Below are 6,688 nucleotides of genomic sequence, written 5' to 3' on the forward strand. Positions count from 1 at the left end.
ATTCTGGATCATCAGGTATCTTTACCATCAGTCAGAAGCATGAAAATGGTATTTTTATTCTGCATCCTTTTAACTTAATACTTTAAGTATAATTGGTCAAGAATAGAAGAATACTAAGGGGGCATCTTCATAAATCAAATCCGACTTTTTCATAGTGAGCCCCTCCATCTGTAAGTTTTTGCCCCTTAGGACTTGATGTTATTGTGTCAGTATGTGCAGTGAATCACCCCAGACTGAAGGGCCTCATATACTAAGCTGAGCTCATAATGATGCATGGCCTATATTTTATGCACCACATCGGGATACTGAATGTGTCTATTTCTGCTATTTGCTTTACTTTTTATCTCATTTAACTTGTGTTGCTCTTTCTTTACTCTGTATAGTATTTATTGTGTCCATCCTGCAGCTCTCTGCTAGACTGTCTCTAATGAGGACATATGGGAGGTTAGGAGGAGAAGAAGGAGCACCGACGCTCTATTTATTGTGAAGATTCAGTCTTAGTTATGTTATTCTCTCCTGTTCTCCTTCCAGCTTGTTATTGCATATTTGAAAACATATCACAGTTTTTGGACAGTAACTATGGATTGATGTGTTATTTTATCTAAATGATATACGGTATATATTAGGTTGTGTTGAGCTTAATCATTTATATGTAAATTCTTAATCTTGTGAATCTTGTTTTATGTTATTTTTCTCTTTATTTAGTTCCGTCTGTTGACTATTGTGCTTTTCTACTAGAATGTAATTATAGAGTTTGTATGTGGTTTAATGCCAAACAGCAGGATATTGGGAGAAATATATCTTTATTTCTGCAAGTTTAATTGTCTTATTTTTGAGACCTTTGTTTTTGTTTTTTTTTACTTTTGCTGTCGTTTGCTGTCGTTTGCCTTATGTATCTTTATTTTGCATATGTTCCGTGCCACTTTTCATTTATGTATCACTTTTTTGCTTATATTTGCGACTTTTTAAGCGCAAATCTGCACCTGGTCCAGGGCAGGTGCAGAGGAAGGATTTTCTCAAGGACCCTGTTTTAACATGTAAATTGTAAATTATTTCACATGTCTTAAATGTTTCAAATTTTGCACATTAAAAAAATGACAGCAGTGTCAACTCCAGTATATAGCCCCCTCACGTGGCTTGTGTCCATATGGATTTTATACATTTGCCCCAAAACGTCTAAAAAAAAGCAAAACTAAACATGTATCACCAAAAAAAAGACGTGATCATACATAAGGTGCAAAAAAGACCTGCCAAATGTCTTAATTTATACATTAAAGAAAAAACTATAATAAACATGTTCCCCATTGACTTTCATTATAAAAGTTGAGTATTCGATATTTAATAGCTCAGCTACGCAACTTTTTCCAGTGATCGTACACTGGCCCACATTTATTAAAGCCCCTGCTCCAGTTTTCTGTCTGTTTTTGCACATTCTTTTCAGTACAAACTGCTTGCATAGGTATTTATAAAGTGTCCGCAACACGGCTGCACTATACCCGAAGCGACACAAAATTGTGCTCTGAAAGGGACGTTCCAGGGCACAGTCTGACCATGTGCCATATTTATCATGCAGTGTCTGACAGTATTGTGTCGCACCCGCTATGTTAAAAGTGCACCAAAAAAAGTCAGAGCAGTACAGGAGGCGCCAGATTCATGAAGAATTCATGAATCTGGCGCCCTCTGCACACTCAACAGACAATCTGTACCTATAAATGTGGGCCAGTATGTATAAACAGCACTTATTGAAACACAGTGATTGCATAGAAACTTATGGAGGAACACTTATCAGGGCTTGTGTGCATTTATGCCAAGTGGGGATGAAGGGGTGTGAAGGGCATCATGCCCGGCTACAGAGTGACCCAGCACAGGACCCGCCTGCCCTTCACCTACGCACTCGCCGTAGTCTGCAACCAATCAGACCTGAACGTGATAAATGTTCCGCATTGTGTCTAAGATACAACTATAGGCGTGGCATAGGTAGCAATGAAATACCCGAAGGCTCTCTTGAAGACAACAGAATCATAAATCACAAAAATGGCACATGTGGATATTACACTTTGTTGCATATTGTAATTTTAATCATTGATTTACAGAAAGTGGTCGGTCATACCATGATGAAATTGGGGTCTCTGTATGGTTCTCACAACATGATTGCCTGACATTTATTTCCCCTTTTATCAACTTTCACTTATCCCTGGGGTGATATCTCATTCCCTTACCTCTAAAACTAAAATGGACTAGAGATGAGCAAATCTCTTTGTTGCTTGGTAGATTTAGTACGAATCTGGCATCTTTCTGGTAACAAATCAAATTAAAACCTTTTCTGATTCTCCTCTGATGAATCTTTTAAAATAGCGGCTAGTTAGAGGCTTAGGGAGGGGTACAGGGGAAAATCTTAAAGATTCAATAAAATGTACATCGATTGTTTTTTAATGTTCCCCAACCACCGGTCCATGGCCCAAGACCGGGCCATGGAACACCTGGTTCCAGGCCGCGCTGGACCTCTGTAAAAACAAACAAAAGAAAATATACTCACCTTCCCCGTTCCCCTGCAGCAGTCTTCTCTCCCATTACTTAATTTCCATGTAAATGCACTGTTCTATTGACGGTGAGCGAAGAGAAGACTGCTGCAGGGGAACAGGGAAGGTGAGTATTTTTTTTGTTTTTAGTTCAGCTGGGATAGTAGAAGGTGGGGGGGGCCTCTTCAGGAAATTGGACAATATAAGCTAGGCACACAGGGAGTTATGTGGGGCATGCAAACTTACATTTTTGGCTATGAAACAGAAACCAGACTGTATCCCCCCACCTACTGGTCCCTGGAGAAAATATATGTTTACAGCCGGCCCCTGGGCAAAAAAAGGTTGGGGACCACTGTATTAGAGGACTGGAGCAACTGGTTCGGACTGTTTAGATTCAGACTGAATCGGAATCTTTTGAAAAACTTAACAAGGTCTCCACAAAAATCTTGGATCTCTAATGAAGAGCACCCAGTACTAGGCAACTAGTACTATGTCTTAAAGGGTCTCAATCCTTTTATTTTTGACGTACTCTATTTATGTATATATAGACAACGAGATCTTTTGGCCTGGACTTACCAAAGAAATGCTAAACACTACTTCTATACTGTATTTATGTGCAGACTCTTTCCCAGTACAATTGTCCACGTCTGTGTGGTCTTCAACCATCTCTGCTCTATTTATCAGGAGGAGACTGCCTTCTTGTTCTTAACATAATGAGTGTCCCTGCTTAGTTATTAATGGCAGGGGGAAGCTGTAGATAAAAGAACAGATAGATAAAACGCAAGATGTATTAAACATGATATTATGCAGAAGGAACTCAAAGATAATCTACAAATCCCAGGCCTGGGAAGTAAAGAGAATGAAGTGTAGAGGAGGCGGGGAGCTCACGTGCAACAATCTGTAAATCAGAGGGATCCCGCATAATAATTTATAAACAAGACAGTAAAGCAGCCGTGGCATGTTTATGTGACATTCACCTGAATTTTTTGCATTCCCTGCAAAATTCCACAGATTTATTGACTTTTTACTACAACGTAGAAGAATTTAGAAATTATATCATAGGATACAAGTCTTTAAAACTGCTGATTTGGTAAAAAAAACAAAAATTCACAATATTATCTCATGTAATATGCACCACGATGATCTATTGGTAATATACAAAGCTGCAAGATGGAGCCCCAGAGGTTAAATGATGTTTTAGAGGGAAGTTTTATCTGAATTTTCTGGTGATGGAAATATACATTTATGTTTTTTTTTTATAAGTCACATCATCAGCTATTGTGGTTATTCTCTGTTGTACTACTATTACATGAAAACCATGAGATGCTATGGAATGAAATTACTGTATAGAAGTATAATGTTTTGTCAAACACAGAGGGGTCCCACTGGAAAGATCAAAAGAATTCTGCCCAATCCCCACTCCACCAGGATTACCTCTAATGCTGTTTGTATTCCTATTTGAAGTTTTTCATGACTTTCATGTCTATTCCCTATCTTGTTACTTGTTGACAATGCAATTCCTGGAGGCTGGAGGATGGCTTTATAGGGCTGGGGGTATGAATGGGGGTAACCTCTTTTTAAGGATCCTATGGTATCCACATGATCCGGTTCTATGGTACTTAAATGGGAACTGTCACAAGTTTTTACCCCACTAAACTTGCAGCTCCCTCAGGTATGGCATTAATAATACTTTCTAAAATTCCATAATTTAGGTGAAATCTCGCCTTTTAAAATCTCCTGCAGAAAACTGATATCTTTTGCCATAAAAAGTCCATCACCAAAAATTGTAGAAAGCTATTGTAAGAATAGGTTCTCAAAATCTAATTGGCGTAGATCCCACTCAACACCCCCACAAATCAATCAGTTGTTTGAGCGCTTGTTTAATATATTTGTTTAAAGGGTAAGGGTTCCATTTAATTATTTGTCTTGCCATATATAAAGTAAGTAAACAATAAAAGTCTTTTAAAATGATTATTCATTTATTCCTTTTGCCTGTCAGGACCACCACGGGAGGTGGTACTAGCCGACCTGGGACCGACGTCTAAGTGGAAACCTGGTGTTCACCAGAGCCCGCTGCAAAGCGGGATGGACTTGTTGCGTTGGGAACCACCAGGTCGTTCCACAGGTGCGACTAGCCCGCGGTGGCTGCCAAGGTAGCAATACAGGAGACACCACTCACGTCAGGAGCTTTCTCTTCATGGGGAAGACTTGCAGATCCGGCAAGGGTCACAGGAAGAGGCAGAACTTATAACAGATAAACTGTCGCGGGAGCACCCGTGACATTGCCCTCCAGATTATTAAGGACAATTGTATATACTCGAGTGTAAGCCGAGTTTTTCAGCACAATTTTTGTGCTGAAAATTCCCCACTCGGCTTATACTTGGGTATATAAAAAGATGAACTGACTACTCACCATTCTGACAACTTGGGCAGTTCCTCTTCTATCTTCATGTGTGCAGTAGGTTAACAACTCGGTGCACGTGGCCTGGCCAGCTCACAACTGTGATGTCACAGCCGTTGCTGACATCACAGTTGAGCACCGGGCCGTGGGCACGGAGCTGTCGCGGACCTGCACCAGCGCACGTGAAGAGAGAAGAGGTGATGCCCACAGAGCTGTCGTGGACCTGCTGCGCACATGAAGAAAGAAGGGGAGCTGCCCGGGTCATTGTAATGGTGAGTAGTCAGTTTATTTTTTTAAACGGCAAGCTATACCCTATAGGGGGCTGGCAGGTGATATATACTAAATGAGGACTGGATATATACTTCAAGGGGCAGGCAGGCTATATACTAAAGGGGGCTGGCTATACATTATAGGGGACTGGCAGGCTATACATTACAGGGAGCTGGCAGGCTATACATTACATGAGGCTGGCAGGCTATATACTACAGGCTGCTGGCAGGCTATATACTACAGGGAGCTGGCAGGCTAAATACTACAGGGGGCTGGCGGGCTATATACTACAGGGGGCTGGCAGGCTATATACTATAGGGGCTGGCTATATACTACAGGGGACTGTCAGGCTATATACTACAGGGGCTGGCTTTCATTTCCCACCCTCAGCATATACTCGAGTCAATAGGTTTTCCCAATTTTTTGTGGTAAAATTAGGGGTCTCGGCATATACTCAGGTTGGTTTATACTTGAGTATATACGGTATACACAGGGCCATTTGTTTTGTGTTGCTTTACATTATTAACTATATTTCTTGGATGTGATTTTGTACTTGATACAATGCTGATTGTATATTTGCTTGTTAGAAATCTCCCTAAAACAATAAATAGATATTTGAAAAGAAATAAAAAGAAGTCCTTTATAATATGTGGCTCTTCCATTTCTTCTGGGTATAACACTTGGGCTGATCTTAACTAATGATCTTAAGGGAACTTGGCTGGAAGTGTTTTTCATATTCTTGTGCCAAGAACCATTAGTTAAGCTGGATTAGCAAACCCCTTTAAAAATTCCTAAACCGGTCTAGTCTATTGTCTACAAGGTGCAGAGATAACGGCCGCCACAAAATAAATTTCTGGACAAACACACAATTTATAAACACCAAAGGCAGACAACAGCGCCGAGGAAAGGTTAGATAGGAGACGACGGAGGAAGACAGTTTATTCCAGCCTTTAAAAATTAATGACTCTGCAGCCTCCACTTCTTTAAATTACCACTTCTACTTAAGTCACGGTTTTAATGGTTCTAAACCTGAAGAAGACACTTAGTAAATTATCTTTTCCTAGTTGTTACGGTAAATATAATATTTCCTTGCCTGTTACTTATGTAGAAAGAATAATCTGAATCGTATAAAAGAGTCATAAAATGTGCGGGGACACAGTTGGCTGCAATGAACTTATTAAACAGAAGCTTCATTTATTAGGAAACTAATGCAAACGTCAGTGCAGTATAATTTAACACACTTGTGGGCCCATTCCTGACTGTTAAATGGCTTAAAAAAAGTGTTATATGGACCACATCGGAAAAGATTCAATAGAGGGGAAAATACAGCACATAAATCCTGGGTAATGAAACACACTCTTTTCTCCATTATATTCCATTATAATAAAAGTCATAATAATGAACTATTATGGTTTTAACTATGGTTTTATCAATGGTTAAAACAAGGGTGTCTTTGACCAAAAAGTTTGGGTGGGTGACCAGCACAGTTTTAAAGAAA

The 6,688-nt window shown here is 39.8% G+C and overlaps 1 long non-coding RNA gene across 1 annotated transcript in view; it reads right to left on the minus strand.

The window, feature by feature from the left end:
- LOC140068770 (uncharacterized) overlaps positions 1–5,007 on the minus strand; it is a 22,761-nt gene extending 17,754 nt beyond the window's left edge. Inside the window, exons 1-2 of the long non-coding RNA XR_011848552.1 lie at positions 4,933–5,007; positions 3,096–3,270 (exon numbers count right to left, since the gene is read on the minus strand). This is a non-coding gene — a long non-coding RNA (uncharacterized lncRNA). The remainder of the gene's footprint in view (positions 1–3,095; positions 3,271–4,932) is intronic.
- Between the last annotated feature and the right edge of the window lie 1,681 nt (positions 5,008–6,688).

The sequence above is a fragment of the Engystomops pustulosus genome, chromosome 7 (genome assembly GCF_040894005.1).
Source record: "Engystomops pustulosus chromosome 7, aEngPut4.maternal, whole genome shotgun sequence".
NCBI classification, from domain to species: domain Eukaryota; kingdom Metazoa; phylum Chordata; class Amphibia; order Anura; family Leptodactylidae; genus Engystomops; species Engystomops pustulosus.